At 37.5% G+C, this 17,255-nt stretch overlaps 1 protein-coding gene across 1 annotated transcript in view; it reads right to left on the reverse strand.

The window, feature by feature from the left end:
* Positions 1-3,023, reverse strand: part of LOC137240869 (V-type proton ATPase catalytic subunit A) — a 33,338-nt gene extending 30,315 nt beyond the window's left edge. The window contains exon 1 of the mRNA XM_067767780.1: positions 2,949-3,023. The gene's annotated coding sequence lies outside the window, so the exon portion shown is untranslated. The remainder of the gene's footprint in view (positions 1-2,948) is intronic.
* Between the last annotated feature and the right edge of the window lie 14,232 nt (positions 3,024-17,255).

Raw genomic sequence — 17,255 nt, forward strand, 5'->3', positions numbered from 1 at the left:
CACAAAACATGTATTTAGGTGAGCCAGTTCGTAGAAAAACGAATACAAGATAAGTAGTCTTCGAATTGGATGGAAAGCAGACCTTAATCTCCTCAGATATATACACCAAATTGTTATTACTAGTAGATATGTATCTCTTCCGTACACCTTGGCTGTAAGTCGTGGTTTCTTCTCGTCGCGCAGACGCTGATACATCTCTAAACAATTTGTTGAAGAAAATTCTTAGAAGAGGATCGTGGCCTGATTCTTCCTTTTACGGGAAACCACAATACAATTCTTGGAATGCGGTTGACCGTTGAGATTTCTTATTTTCTGGTTATTTCCACCACCGCGGAAAACGCTAATGTATGTTCACAATTTTTTTTGTGGGCACCACAAAATCATCAAAATTACAACAACGACATGAAAATTTTCAAAATTTCTTTTCCAAATATCTCTTGACATACCCAAAATTTTTTACCTCCGCTTTCGGATTCGCGATCCTGGATCCAAAACGTGTCTTTTGGACTTGTATTAAGAGTATCATGCTGTCGTATAGAATTACCAAATATATTACAGTTTGTTATATTTTTTTTAATGAAAATAACACCAAAATAAAAAAATAAAAATGTGAGAGCAGTGAGAATTTAAAAATTTTTTTGATAATAGTCTAGTTGAGGGGTCGACTGCTAATACGCTACCAAAAATATCGAGAGAGGTGTCAAACGACGCGTCTTGACATCAGTATTAATAATCCGATGGCGGAAAATAAAAATATTAACTCGTTCAAAAGATATTAACGAAAAACCGAAAAAAGGCCCGCGGGTACCTCCGAAACCGGGGGTGGGATCCATAGTATTTTTGCGCAGAACACCTTTCTGAGTTGGCGGCCTTCGGCCGCGCTTATAAAAAATAACCCTGGGCTACGCCGTGCCAAGTCCGGGTGTGTGGTATAACCGTGGCTGCCGCCACGGTGATGCACAATTATTTTTGTGGGTACTACACAACAACAACCACACAAAAATCGCCAACTTCAACTGCAAATATCTCCGGACATAGATAAAATTTTTCTTTTCCGCCATCGGATTATTGTTCTCGAGATTAATACGCGTCTTTTGACACCTCTCTCGATATTTTTGGTAGTGTATTAGCAGTCGACCCCTCAACTAGACTATTACCATTTTTTTAAACGTCATTTCGGTTCTCACTGGTTTTACCTTGTAATATTTTTACCATGCTATAAACTACAAATACACGTGATTCTAGAAGGAGAAACGTCTAGACATTTGGATAAATATGCGGGTAGTGCAACAGAGAGTATAAAAGCAGCACAAGCTGAGTAGTAACCAATCAGTTTTGATTTAAGCACGCTATTGGTTGTGAAGTTGTATTATTGTGAAGTACCTTTAAAGTAGTCTAATAAAGGCCATTTTGCATTATTGAGTATTGGAGTTATTTATTCAACATTTTAGCGATTCAAACGTTAGCATAAGCTTGCAAATAGGCGGAATTTCACTAAATTCGTTACCATATATTATAAATGTGCACCAGAGTAATAACGACTTAGGAAAAGGGTTTTAAGGGGAGAGGGGATGCAATTGTTAACTTCACTATAATTTCTAGACCTTGCCCTTTGTGACCTATGTGGCCATACTCTAATATAATTGCCCGTAGTCATAGTCAATTTAAAATAGAGTTTTATTGGTTTTAACATGTTTCCACTAGAAAGGGGTTACTGCATTCGTATCGTGTATTTCAATACACACTAAGAGTTCTGTGTAATATCGTGGCAAACACAATACACAAAAATAATTCGACTTTCTACAATTTTTCTTATTACTTTGTATTTGTGTGCATCGTAAAGTCGAATACTACACAATAGAATTGTGCTGATTACCACTCTTGTTGCAGATGGGTTAACGAGCCAATCATCAACCTCACTCTTTCTCTAAAAATGCTAATACAGTTTTTTCAATGAAATTTCTTTTAATTCGTAAATTCAGTTTGTTGATCATTCATTACATTTTTAATTCATTCGACATTTGTAAGTTTGCAGTTGTGATCATAATGTAATGTAATTCATAATATAATTCCATCATGAACCAGGGCATATGTATGTACAGTGGGGTGTGCCGAAAATATACGGAAATATCATGTCCAAGCAAAAATGGTGTCAGTGGCGGAGCTCTTAATTTTAATTTTAATAGGCCCTCCCCAAAATTTAAAATTTTGCCATTTAATATAGGAGTTTTAACTTTATTTTGTCCTGCAACGAATGAAGACATTTGTGGGACACCATAATGTATATCGTAGGTAGGTTTGTGCGAATGTATATTTTAACTTGATTGAGTAATATTCAAATATTGATTTTTCACCATTTGCTAGTACAATACATAATTGTTAAGTATTGTTGTTGTACTGTCATAGCATTAACATAGTATTTTAATTTTAATTAAAGCGCACCTGGGGATATTTAATAATTAAAAGAAAAAACACTGTCGAATTCAAAAATGATGTATTATATGTAAGTACATTCGAAAAGTTTATGTTTATGTAGCATCTTAGCACATTTTCTAGTTCTCTTGATTTATTAGGGCAGAAACAAAATATACCATCCCTTTGGGCGCAAACAAATTTTTTATTTTGGCAACGAAAGCATTTGCTTTTCATGCAAACTCTCTTTTTTTATGTAAGAGCAAATATACTCTTTATGTTATTCACTCTTAAAATGAATAGCAGCAAAAAGAAAATTCGATTTTTCACCATTTGGTATTTGCAATTTTTCATACATTATACTTGTTAGGAAAATTAGAATATTTTCAATTCAATATTTTACTTGTAAAAAATACATTTACATACACTAAATTTCTTCCAAAATGTTTAAATATATTTAAATTTTATTTTGCCGATATTTTTAAATTAAATAACTCATGATTAATTGGTAAAATTTTCTTGCAAAAATCACTTACTTTCGTACGATACCTAATTTTTTTCTTTTTCCGCTGACTAAAAGACACGATGGACTGGACTGAACTAAATCTGAATATGAATGGTAGCAACGTAAATCTCCTCAGAGTAAAGTGAAAATTAGGCTAAAAGGAAAGATGAAAAATTAATGGTTAATGTGGAAGTGTGCTAAAAAGATTTAAAGTTCACATAAAAATTTTAAATGAATTTAAATATGTATGTATGTGCGTTTATGAATGAACTGTTATAAATCAAAAATATTTCAAAACTAATACGAAAATTTTAAAATTTCTATACCTACGTTAAAAAATAATATATGTTAATCAAATTATTGCATTAAATTTTGCAATAAAAACCTTTTCGAACAAGTAAGGAAGGCTAAGTTCGGGTGTAACCGAACATTACATACTCAGCTGAGAGCTTTGGAGACAAAGGAAAATCACCATTTAGGAAAATGAACCTAGGGCAACCCTGTAATGTGTTTGTATGACATGGATATCAAATGGAAGATATTAAAGAGTACTTTAAAAGGGAGTGGGCCATAGTTCTATAGGTGGATGCCTTTTCCAGATATCGGCATAAAGGTGGACCAGGGGTGACTCTAGAATGTGTTTGTACGATATGGGAATCAAATAAAAAGTGTTAATGAGTATTTTAAAAGGGAGTGGGCCTTAGTTCTATATGTGGACGCCTTTTCGAGATAACACCATAAGGGTGGACCAGGGGTGACTCTATAAAATGTTTGCACGATATGGGTATCTAATTAAAGGTATTAATGAGGGTTTAAAAGGGTGTGGCCCTTAGTTTTATATGTGAAGGCGTTTTCGAGATAACGACCAAAATGTGGACCAGGGCGACACAGAACATCATCTGTCGATTAAATTAATCTGTCGCTAATTTATTTATATATTTAATACCACGAACAGTATTCCTGCCAAAATTCCAAGGGCTTTTTATTTCGCCCTGCAGAACTTTTTCATTTTCTTCTACTTAATATGGTAGGTGTCACACCCATTTTACAAAGTTTTTTTCTAAAGTTATATTTTGCGTCAATAAACCAATCCAATTACCATGTTTCATGCCTTTTTTCGTATTCGGTATAGAATTATGAAATTTTTTTAATTTTTTCGTAATTTTCGATATCGAAATAATGGGCGTGGTCATAGTCGGATTTAGGCAATTTTGTATACCAAGATAAAATGAGTTGCGATAAGTACGTGAACTAAGTTTAGTAAAGATATATCCATTTTTGCTCAAGTTATCGTGTTAACGACAGCGGAAGAACAGACGGTCGACTATATACAAAAACTGGGCGTGGCTTTAATCTATTTCGCCCATTTTCACAGAAAACAGTTATCGTATAGAATCTATACCCCTACTAAATTTCACAAGGATCGGTAAATTTTTGTTCGACTTATGGCATTGAAAGTATTCTAGATAAATTAAATGAAAAAGGGCGGAGCCACGCCCATTTTGAAATTTTCTTTTATTTTTGTATTTTGTTGCACCATATCATTACAGGAGTTGAATGTTACTTATATGCTTTAAAGATATTCAATTTTTTGTAAAAATTTAACTTAAAATTTTTTTTTGTTTAATAAGTGGCGTCTTCTTTATCCGATTTTGCTAATTTTTGTTTAGCACATATATAGTAATAGTGGTAACGTTCCTGCCAAATTTCATCATGATACCTCCAACAACTACCAAATTACAGCTTGCAAAGCTTTTAAATTACCTTCTTTTAAAAGTGGGCGGTGCCACGCACATTGTCCAAAGTTTTACTAATTTTCTATTGTGCGGCATAAGGTCAATCCACCTACCAAGTTTCATCGCTTTATCCGTCTTTGGTAACGAATTATCGCGTTTTTCGGTTTTTCGAAATTTTCGATATCGAAAAAGTGGGCCGATATCGTTCATTTTAAATAGCGATCTGAGATGAGTGCCCAGGAACCTACATTTCATCAAGATACCTCAAAATTTACTCAAGTTATCGTGTTAACGGACAGACGGACGGACGGACATGGCTCAATCACATTTTTTTCGATACTGATGATATTGGCATATGGAAGTCAATATCTATCTCGATTCCTTTAGATCTGTACAACCAACCTTTATCCAACCAAAGTTAATATACTCTGTGTGCAAAGCACGCTGAGTATAAAAATCACGGATCGTAAATTATTATTATTGGTATTGGATTTTATTTTTTTTTTTATTTTACTATAAAAATTGAGAATATATATTATTTTTGAGCTCAGAAATTAATAACTATTATTTGTGTTGTTTATTTCGCTCGAAAGTTATAATTATTTTTACACGTTAGATCGTTACCGATTGACCCGCACACAAATTATTTTTTTTTTTCAAAGTATTTTGTTTTGTAAATTCATAATAATTATTTTTCCTGTTTTTTATTGCGCTCAAAAAATTATAGTTGTTTATTAAGAGCGAGTTCCAAAAGACGGTTAAAAAGGTTGTAACGAAAAAAAGGACACTCTTTTTCTGTAAAAAGCTTGGAAGCACAAAATACGTTTTCTTAATCAGAGAACGCATTACTTGTAAAATTTACTTTATTTTGATTTTACCCTACATTTAGTGGAGAAGTATAAAATGTATATCCATATCGCTATCGATAGTTTGGTGTGGATATCGATGGTTTCTTATTTTGGCTGGCCTTAGTTTTGTTTTGGATTTTTTCCATTTTCTCTCATTGTGCTTTGTTGCTTTATTTCCATTTGTGCCAGAGCGAGGAAGGTGCAATGAATTCCCAAGATATTGTATTTTTGATTTACTGGCAGCCATATTCTCTTGGAGTATGTCGCGTCCTTTATCTGCAATATGGGATAAGTACTTTGATTCCACACCGATATTTGTATATATATAGTTACTCAACAAAATAAATACACACTTGGTTTATGCTGAAAAAAACTCAAATGCAGTGGCTCACAGCTTAATTGATAATTTTCATTTAAAATATCGCAAATTCCCTAAAGGAAACAACATTCAAAAAAATGTCAAAGGTTATTCAAAGGTAAGGAGAATTAATCAAAATTTCAAAAATGACCAGAATTGCCTATTATTTCTCATTCTATTTAGTTCATTTAGTGACTCATTATTACAAGGACTCTTTCCTGACAATTTGTTACAATCTAAGTCCAAAGACTTTACTCGACTCTGCGCCACGCATGCTTGTCTCTCCTCCAACTCCAAAATATTTTGATGTCACTTCTACCGGACTGTATGTAATATTTGTTCCAAATATCCAAAAATCGGACATCATAGGTCGCTTTCTATTCTTGTATGTATTATGTGTTCCAAGTATGGACTAACTCGAAACACAAATACGATTTTTTGAATAGATCGATCTTTGCGGCACCTAGCGGCGATTTTTTCATAGGTCGTTTTCTATTCTTGTAAGTATTATGTGTTTCAAATATGAGCCAAATCGGACCACAAATACGATTTTTGTGAATATCTTCGATTCTTGCGCTACCTAGCGGCGATTTTTTCCATAGATCGCTTTCTATTCTTGTATGTATTATGTGTTCCAAATACGAGCCAAATCGGACCACAAATACGAGTTTTGTGAATATTTCGATCCTTGCACCACCTAGCGGCGATTTTTTTCTTATAATTGCATTGTAGTAGTAGTAGGTAGTAGTAGTTTATTTATTTTCTTTTAAAAATGGAATTACAAAAGTAAAAGCAAAATTAACCTGACCTAGATATAAAATAAATAAAATTTTTTAGACAATAACAATAAATGTTGTGTTCTTAATATCACTTATATCTAAACAAACATTTAGGAAAATTCATAATAAGACTTCTATATTTAAGACAGTTACTTATATAAACGTAAAGCGAATGATAGTTACAACCTTTAAGGATATTTTTCACCATCTGCAGATCTAAAACTTTAATACCAAAACAATTATACCGAATATCTTTATATATAGGACATATCCTAATGAAATGGTATGTGTCTTCAACAGCATTTAGATTGCAAATAGAGCAGTTGAAGGAAGCAACGTTTTTGAAAGTTCTAGCATTAAGATTTAGCAAGCCACCCCTTACCCGGAAGATCAGACTTATGGCATACGCAGAATACGTATCATTAAAATAGGTGGAGTCCGTAGGAATCAAGCCGGAGTAGAGGTCATGTGACCTAGACTGGCGTGCACTCTCGGTGTAGTTATCAAACTCTTTTGAATCAATTTTTCTAGTACTATTGAAATACTAAGCTTGAGCGATGCGTGGGAGAAGTCCAACTGGGGAATCATGTTAACACTTTCGTAAATGTTTTTCCACTTTTTGACCCAGTAGGAACCTTGCCTTACTGCTTCCTCTGCTACAACGCGGGGGAGTCTGTTTGGATTCAAACTTAAACAGTGTTAAATATAAAGCATGTGTGTACGCAAAGTATGTATGAATAGGGAGCATAAACCTGATTCTAGGTGTATCATATAATTTGGTGTGTTAGATGGCAGAAAGATTAACTTTTTTACAAATAAACGCATTGCATTGTCATCGGGTTCTGAACTATATTCCAAGTTTCAAGCTTGTAGCTTATGGGGAAGTTACTTAAATTTCAATTATAAAATTCGTTCACAACGGCCGTGCGGCCGTGCAGCCTGTCAAGTCAATACAAATAAAACCGTTTAAAAATAAAAATTATTTACCTTTGAAGAGTTTTACACCTAATTTAAATCGTGATTTAAATGCTTTTTGTTATAGATTATTTTAGAGGAATAAAATAAACACACAAGAAAGTGACCGTTATTTAATTCTTCTAAAATGTTGGCCATAATCTCTCTAAAATCAGCGAAAACTTTCAAACGTTTGGAGTTTGCGTATTTTAGTACTTACTTAAATTCGGTGAATTCTACCTGCATACTTGAAGATTGACTCATTCCATTTCAAGGCTCATTCCATTTCAAGACAACCGGTCCGCGCAGGACATGATTTTTGATTTCTATGAAATTTTAATATGTTGTGCTTTGGTCAAAATAATGAAACACGTGTTTTTTTGCCTCATAAAATTTTTTTTTCGGATTTATCGGCAATTGAATTCCTTAAAATGCAATCGATATTTTATTCACCTACTTTTTCAACTGTCAATAACTTTGTCAAAAATTAACCGATTCTCATGATTTTTTCTTTGAAATGTTCGTTATTACATTTACTTTTATATAAGTTTAGCATATAGGTTAAAAAAAATAACAACAAATGAATTTTTTCAATAATAAAAGTGATATTTTTATTCATTTTAACGGTTTGCATTGATCGCCTTGTATGCTGATATCACTGGTTTACAGCCAAAATGCACCAGATACGCCATTATGAAATTCATATGTAAAATCACTACCTGATTCTGAAAATCAAGGCTATTTTTAATTCTATGGTAACGTTTTTGAGATATTTACGAATTACCGTTATTTCAAAAAAATTAAAAATTGGGTCCACATAATCATATATACCTCAAGACCGAATTGAGCAATTTGAAGATTTTAAAAGGTAATAAAATTTGCTATAAACTGTGCATACAACCCTTTTTGCTAGGCCCTGCAGATTCAAAGATAACGAACAATCATTACGGATATTTTAAATTTTTTTTGTAAAAATATAAAAAAAATTGTACTTTGCGAGGAAGGATCTCGAAAACTTTTTATTTTTTTGCAGATTTTTTCTTTTCTCTCTAAGCTCTGTTTTATTACAAAAAAAAAAACGAGCTTCCACTCAACAAAATCGATGGACTAATACAAAAGTTATAAGCATTCAAGTAAATATTCCTGTCGCGGAATGACTCTTAGATACAGCACGGCGTCAATCATATTTCGACGGTTGCGATTCAAATATTGTACACACTTCTTAGAGTGGCAACTCCATAAACCTCGGTTCTCTTTCCATCGTCATTCGTTGATTCAAAGCCGATGGAGACGGAACCGCGGTAAGTAAAATTCGTGAAATTTAATTTAAATCTCATTTAAAATGTACAATGTATTCATTTCATAGAAATAAACGTCGATACAATCAAAATACAAATGCATTGTAGCAGTTATAATTCGTAGTCTCTAGGGAATCAACAATTTTATTTCGCGTCCATTTGTATGCAATATAATATCGCATCAGCCATTTATATTCGTGTTACGAATTAACACACACCAACAAACAAAGCACTAATTTTCAGATGAATTCTGGAAATTTCCACAATACCTCAAATGCTAACAGCGCAGCCAGCGCTGCAGCAGAAAAAGACCAAGAAAATGTTGCAGTCAACGGCGCAGCTAGCGCCGGCACAGCAAGTTCAGCTTGCATCGTAGACACAGATAATGACGAAGAGCGTATAATTAAAGCCTTCCAGGAACAAATTATTGCATTGGAGAATAAACTCGAAAATGTTCAGCTAAGATATATTGAAAGCGAATTTCAACAAGAAGCACTCAAAGTAGCGCTTCAGTACGCCTCAGCCGCAAGAAATAAAGTGACAGCATCTGCCGCCCCTGCTGTTACTACGGATATGCATTCAAGTTCTGCCGTAATTTATACCAACACATCAGCCGTTGGCTTAGATCCCACTAGTACAGGCATTGCACCTGATGCATATCTCACCCAAACGCCAGTCGGGATGAGTTACATGCCACCGGCTATCTCGCCTAACGCCGTTCGTCATCCCTTTACAGCCCTCCAGCCTACAGCTGGCCCTGTCATAGTATCGCCTGCTCCTATTACTGCCATAAATCATTCTAGCTTTGCTGCCGCCTCACCTAACACCTCATGCCAGTATGCCACATTTGGGCATCAAAATAATAAATCAACCGCTGCTACAACTTCTACAGTGTATAATGGTGGATCCAGCTATAATGCCGCCGTTTCTATGAGTGCCGTCCTCACACAGTCACCATGTTATTCTACCAATGTCTCAACTGGTCAAGAAATTAATAGACCTCAGTCGTCCATGGGAATTCCTGAAGTACCACCAGCGAACGTAGCAGCAACACCACTCGTATATTCGTCAGTTCATAATCCTTTGGGTGCAGTCAACCCTTCACATGCAAACCCCTATGGCCACCAGATAGGGAGATTAATGATTTTACGTAAGTTACAAGACCTACCTGAGTTTAGTGGTCACGCGGAGGACTGGCCAGTGTTTTTCACAGCATTTCAACAAACGACCGCAGCATATGGCTACAGTAACCTCGAAAACAACCAGCGATTGCAAAAATCTTTAAAGGGAGAAGCTCGAGAATCCGTCAAATCACTATTAATACACCCAGATAATGTTGTAGCGATTATCGAACAGCTGCGTTTTCAATTTGGACGCCCCGAGCAACTGATTCGAAGTCAGCTGTACCAAATTAGGGAAATACCACCTATATCAGAAAACAGTATTGTAAAGCTGGTGCCATTCGCTACAAAAGTTAAGAACCTCGTGGCATTTTTGCAGTCAGCGAACGGGCAACTTCACCTTGCCAATCCAACATTGATAGAGGAACTGGTTGGCAAGTTGCCAATGATAAAAAAGATTGAGTGGGCCAAATATTCACTAGCAATCCAACCGTATGCAACCGTGGTACACTTTAGTGAATGGTTGACACAAACAGCAAACTTGATCCGTACAGTGCAGGACTATGAAAAATATGAGCCATCAAAACGTCGACCAGTCTTACATGTTTCAGGAAAGCAAAACGAAAGCCTTAACGAGCAGCAGCAGGCTCATGTACCGGATGAGTCACAATCGCTACAACTGAAATGCGCTGTATGCTATAATGCGCATAAAACAGCTGAATGTCAACGTCTTCGTGAGTCAACTACGGCCGATAGATGGAAAGAAGTCAAGCGTTGTCGGCTGTGTTTCTCGTGCCTTAGTCAAGGGCACACAACTCGGGAGTGTCGTCGCCGTAAACCATGTCATATTGATGGATGCCAAAGGATGCACCATAGAATGCTGCACGACAACGATCAAACTCAAACGCCACCGAAGAACCCCTCTATTGTGCAAAGCGGGGAGCAAGCGGTTACTCAAAACAAACCTATTTTGAGCTGTTCTGACACTAAAGGTGAACGAAAGCTATTGTTTCGCATATTACCCGTAACAGTGCATGGTCAAAGAAAGTCCATCGATACCTTCGCATTGTTGGATGAAGGATCAGCCGTCACGCTAATTGATAACGACCTCTGTAAGGAACTAGGTTTGCAAGGTGAGAAGCACAACCTAAACGTACAATGGTTCGGAGGGAAGATGGCTCAGGAGCCAAGTGTAGTGGTAGACCTTTTCGTCAGTGGAATTGGTAAGAAAAAGAAACACAAATTGTCTAACGTTTACAGCGTGTTAAATTTAAACCTTCCTGCGCAAACTCTGAAGGAGGCCGACTTATTGTACTCTGCTAGTGGTACGAGGAAATTACCACTGGAACCATATAATGGAGCAGTGCCAAAGCTCTTGATAGGACTTGACCACTGCCAGTTGGGTTTACCTTCCGAAATAATAAAAATAAATTGCACTGGGCCGTATGCCGCTAATACTGAACTTGGTTGGACAGTTTTTGGACCAAGCACGGAGGTTGCTGCGAGAGCGCAGATATGTTTACTTACGACACCTACATCAGATCAAACGACGCACGACATGATTGCAGAATACTTTGAAATAGAGAACTTTGGAGTGAAGGCAGCACCAGTAATTGACAGTGCAGCTGACTTACGCGCTAGAACTATTCTAGATGCAACAACGCGCCGAGTGAATGGGCGGTTTGAAACGGGTTTGTTGTGGAAGCAAGACTTCATTAAAATGCCGGATAGTTACGATTTGGCCGAGAAACGATTGATAAGCATAGAAAAAAAAATGCAGCGTGATGACACTTTCGCCGACGCATACAAAAATATCATTGCCTCATATGTCGCGAAAGATTACGCGCGAAAGTTGACGTCCGACGAAGCCACAAGAACAAATAATAAGACGTGGTACTTGCCACACTTTGGAGTGGTCAATCCAAATAAACCAGCTAAACTTCGTCTCGTCTTCGACGCCGCCGCAGAAATACAGGGCATGTCCCTTAACTCGCAGCTTCTGAAGGGGCCTCAATGTTATCAAGCGCTACCAACCGTTCTATTTCATTTCCGTGAATGAGCCATAGCCGTGTGTGGGGACATCAAGGAAATGTTCCATCAGATTATGATTCGAGAGGAGGACAGATGCGCCCAAAGGTTTTTATGGCGCGATGGCGATGCCTCAAGAAATCCAGACGTCTACGAGATGAAAGCGATGACATTTGGGGAAGCGTGTTCGCCTTGCGCTGCACAGTACATCAAAACACTGAATGCTCTGGAGCACTCCAACAATTCCGCTCGAGCTGTGAAGGCAATCCTGGAGAACCATTACGTAGACGACTTTGTCGACAGCTTCGGCAACGTAGAAGAAGCCATTTCCGTATCACGAAGGGTAAGAGACATTCACCGTGGTGCTGGGTTTGAACTACGAAACTTCACATCAAATTCGCCAGAAGTACTCGCAGCCCTTGATGGCGTGGAAGCCACAATCCCAATTGTTAATAAGAATGGAACGTCCACAGAAAAGGTCTTAGGGATGGCTTGGCGACCCTCAACTGATGACTTCTTATTTCAATTAAAGTTCAACAACGTAGACGAAAGAGTAGTATGCGGCGAGCGACGCCCTTCAAAAAGGGAATTATTGAGCATAATTATGTCTATATTTGATCCCCTTGGATTCCTGAGCCATATCACAATCGCTGCTAAACTGATCATGCGCGAAGTGTGGAGACAACAGTTACAATGGGATGCCCCGTTGCCGGATGATATAGCTACTGCATGGGATCGCTGGCGTCAAATTATTCCTGACGTGATGGAAATAAAGATTCCACGTCATTATTTCCGAAATGGTGTGCCACAGCAATTCCAACTTCATGTTTTCGTGGACGCCAGCGAGGACGCCTTCGCAGCCGTAGCATATTGGCGCACCACAAATTCCCATGGAGAAGTCGAGGTTGCCTTTATCTGCTCAAAGGCAAGGACCGCACCACTGAAGCCATTAACAATCCCACGCTTGGAACTTCAGGCTGCTGTCCTTGGCACACGTTTGCTACAGACCATTAGAGATGAACATTCTGTCAGCTGTTGTAATTTCACGCTATGGACCGATTCTAAAACCGTACTAAACTGGATTAACAGCGAACATCGGCGTTATAAACCATTTGTAGCCCACCGTGTGGCCGAAATCTTAGCCGCCACTGAAACATCAAGCTGGAAGTGGGTCCCAACCATAGAAAACGTCGCGGATGAAGCAACTCGTGCATGTGGTAAACTTAAATATCGTTCTACTCAACGCTGGTTTGTGGGCCTCAATTTTTGCGTGCCGAAGAGTCGACATGGCCAAGTTAACCTATCGACGGTGACCGTATCCCAGAAGTGGAAGAGCTGCGTCCGAAATTGGCTATGGTCATTGTAAGTAACACATTTTTGGATTTTAATCGTTTTTCTTCTTTAAATAGACTCGTCAGAGCCACTGGTTGGATGCTACGGTTTGTCAATAAGTGCCGCCGTCAATATGGTAACGTATCCGCATATGGTCTAACATCGACAGAGCTTGACGCTGCAAGACGTCTTCTTTTCCGTCGCGCCCAGCAAGAAGCATTCGCAGTAGAACTAAAACATTTAGAGATCGGTGAGGCGGTTCCTCGCAACAGCAGCCTAATTCAGCTGACACCATACGTAGATGATGAAGGAATCCTACGTGTGAAGGGTCGAATCGACAACGCTAGCTGGCTTCCCCTGGATACAAGACGGCCTGTGATCCTCCCACCAAATCATACGTTGACAAAACTACTTGTCGCTCATTATCACTGCGAAATGAAGCACCAAAACACCGAAGCCGCTGTATGTGAAATTCGCCGTCGTTTCTGGATTCCACGTTTACGACAAACATTACGAAGCGTCATTGCCAATTGTTTCGTGTGTCGCCTAAGCAAAACGACGCCCGTTACGCCAATCATGGGTCCGTTGCCAGAGGATCGCCTCACACCTTTCATCAGGCCATTCACATATACTGGTTTGGATAATTTTGGCCCTGTTAATGTCACTATTGGTCGTCGCCAGGAGAAACGTTGGGTGGCTCTCTTCACATGTCTCACGGTGAGAGCAGTCCATCTGGAGATTGCATTTGATTTAAGTACAGACGCATGTATCACGGCCATACGAAACTTTACTAACAGGCGCGGTGTACCAGTTAGACTAAGAACTGACAATGGTAAAAATTTCGTTGGCGCAAACCAAGAAGCAAAACGATTCTCAGAAGTATTTGATTGTGGCCGAGTTCAGGACGAGTTGGGAACAAGAGGCGTAGAATGGCTTTTTAATTGCCCTATCAACCCGTCAGAAGGGGGAATATGGGAACGTATGGTTCAAAGCGTCAAACGTGTGTTACGCCAAACGCTTAAGGAAGTCGCACCAAGGGAGCACACACTTCAGTGCTTCCTTATTGAAGCAGAAAATGTTGTGAATTCAAGGCCGTTGACCCATTTACCTATCACCGCCGACCAAGACGAGCCTCTTACACCGAACCATTTCTTACTTGGAACCGCCAACACCGCTCAGACGCCGAGCGCTTACGCCGAACCAGAAAAGATTTGTAGTCTGCGTATACAATGGCGAATTGCCCGCCAACTTCGTGACCATTTTTGGAAGAGGTGGATTGCTGAATATTTGCCTACACTTACTCGTCGTACTAAATGGTGCAACCTCACTGAACCACTAAAGGAAGGTGACGTAGTCTTCGTGTGTGACGCAAACGTACCAAGAAGGCAATGGTGTCGAGGCGTGGTGGAACGCATGTACCGTGGTAAAGATGGAGTGGTCCGACAAGCTGATGTAGGCGTGGCTGGAGGAGGCATCATACGACGTGCTGCATCTAAATTAGCCGTTCTGCACTTGGAAAGTAGTGAATCAGAACGATTCACGGGGGATGGGGTGTCGCGGAATGACTCTTAGATACAGCACGGCGTCAATCATATTTCGACGGTTGCGATTCAAATATTGTACACACTTCTTAGAGTGGCAACTCCATAAACCTCGGTTCTCTTTCCATCGTCATTCGTTGATTCAAAACCGATGGAGACGGAACCGCGGTAAGTAAAATTCGTGAAATTTAATTTAAATCTCATTTAAAATGTACAATGTATTCATTTCATAGAAATAAACGTCGATACAATCAAAATACAAATGCATTGTAGCAGTTATAATTCGTAGTCTCTAGGGAATCAACAATTCCCATTTAATACTTAAGTACCCTACAGGTACATATTAATATTCGCTAACTCACTGATATACGAATACTAGCTACCATCAGGGTACTTAAGTATTAAATGGATATATTTACTTGAATGCTTATAACTTTTGTATAAGTCCATCGATTTTGTTGAATGAAAGCTTATTTTTTTGTTTGTAATAAAACAGAGCTTAGAGAGGAAACAAAAAATCTGCAAAAACTAACTAACTGATATACGAATACTAACATATATGTACCAGTAGGGTACTTAAGTATTAAATGGAAATATTTACATGAATGCTTATAACTTTTGTATTAATCCATCGATTTTGTTGAATGAAAGCTTATTTTTTTTTTTTTTTGTAATAAAACAGAGCTTAGAGAGCAAAGAAAAAATCTGCAAAAAAGTAAAAAGTTTTCGAGATCCTTGCTCGCAAATTACAAATTTTTTTATATTTTTACAAAAAAAAATTTAAAAAATCCGTAATGATTGTTCGTTATCTTTGAATCTGAAGGGCCTAGCAAAAAGTGTTGTATTCACAGTTTATAGCAAATTTTATTACTTTTTAAAATCTTCAAACCGTTTTGAAATTGCTCAATTCGGTCTTGAGACATGTTTGATTAAGTGGACCCAATTTTTTATTTTTTTTGAAATAACGGTAATTCGTAAATATCTCAAAAACGTTACAATATAATTTAAAACAACCTTGATTTTCGGAATCAGGGGGTGATTTTACATAGGAATTTCATAATGGCGTCTCTGGTGCAGAAAAAAGTGGGAATTTGTGATCCAGTGTATATATTGCATCAATATATGGCGAAAAAAAGTTTAATATACAAAAATTCATATTTCGAAAACAACGAATTTTGGCTAATGGGCATTTAGCCAAGTTGAAATATATGCTTTTCACTCAATGCAGAAAAAGTTTAAACAAAAAAATAACCTTTATTGAGATACTAATTTTTGAAAAAAGTCATAAATTTTTACTAAATACTAAAAAAATACTACTAAATAAATATACTATATAAAAGTAAAAAAAAATACGTGTTTCATTATTTTGACCAAAAATTTCATCGAAATCAAAAATCATTCGGACGGGTTGTCTTGAAATGGAATGAGCCGTACGAATTCGGAATACAAACTTTTTTAATGTTGCTTCTTTGCTACTAATGGGCCCCACGCAGCTCTTAAGTAAACGCTTAAGAAATATTCGGATTTATTTGTTTTGCCTAGAAACAGGAGCAGATTTGGAGATTCACGAATATACATGGGCGCATAGTCATAGACAAAATAAAATAGGTTTTAAATTTAGTTGCAGTTTTTGACATAATTTTCTATGAGCTATCTGTCACAAAAGCTGCAACTAAATATAAACCTATTTTATATTGACTATGACTATGCGCCATAGAATATTGCACTTTAATTGATTTTAATGAATGTTTAACATGACAACCTAATAAAACCGCGCTGCGCTTTTTTAGCACACGCAAACAACCGGCGTTTTTTGCCCCAACCGAAATAACAAGCCAACCTAATAAAACCGCACTGCGTTAGCGCACGCAAGCAACAGGCGTTTTTTGAACTAACCGAAATAAGCATGCGTTTCGGCAACTGTAAAGCATGTGTGCAAGCGTCAAACTGAAATGTCACGCAGAACAAAAATTTTAAATCGAGTTAGGTTTTCACGCAGCAAATTCAATTTCGGTTGCTCTCATACAAGTTGTATGTGCTTGAGACATTTTTGACAGAAAATGACTTGCGTGCGTTTATATTAGGTTGGCATGTAAAATCTTTAGTATTCTGTCAACACTTTTCTAGGTAAAACATCGCACTTGTTTTGTTCAAAATAGATTTTTGTGCCCCCATTTCTTATAGTTTGTAAGATGTTACAAATCGTGGGACTACTTCAAAAAAACCCCGGGATTTTCAGGTCTTAAAAAAGACCGGGATCCCGGTATTGGCATCCCTAGTACATACGTTCGCACACTAGTTTCTCATAATTTACTCGATTTACAGCAATTTTTTAGGTATGCT

Source organism: Eurosta solidaginis, chromosome 2 (assembly GCF_040869045.1).
Source record: "Eurosta solidaginis isolate ZX-2024a chromosome 2, ASM4086904v1, whole genome shotgun sequence".
NCBI classification, from domain to species: domain Eukaryota; kingdom Metazoa; phylum Arthropoda; class Insecta; order Diptera; family Tephritidae; genus Eurosta; species Eurosta solidaginis.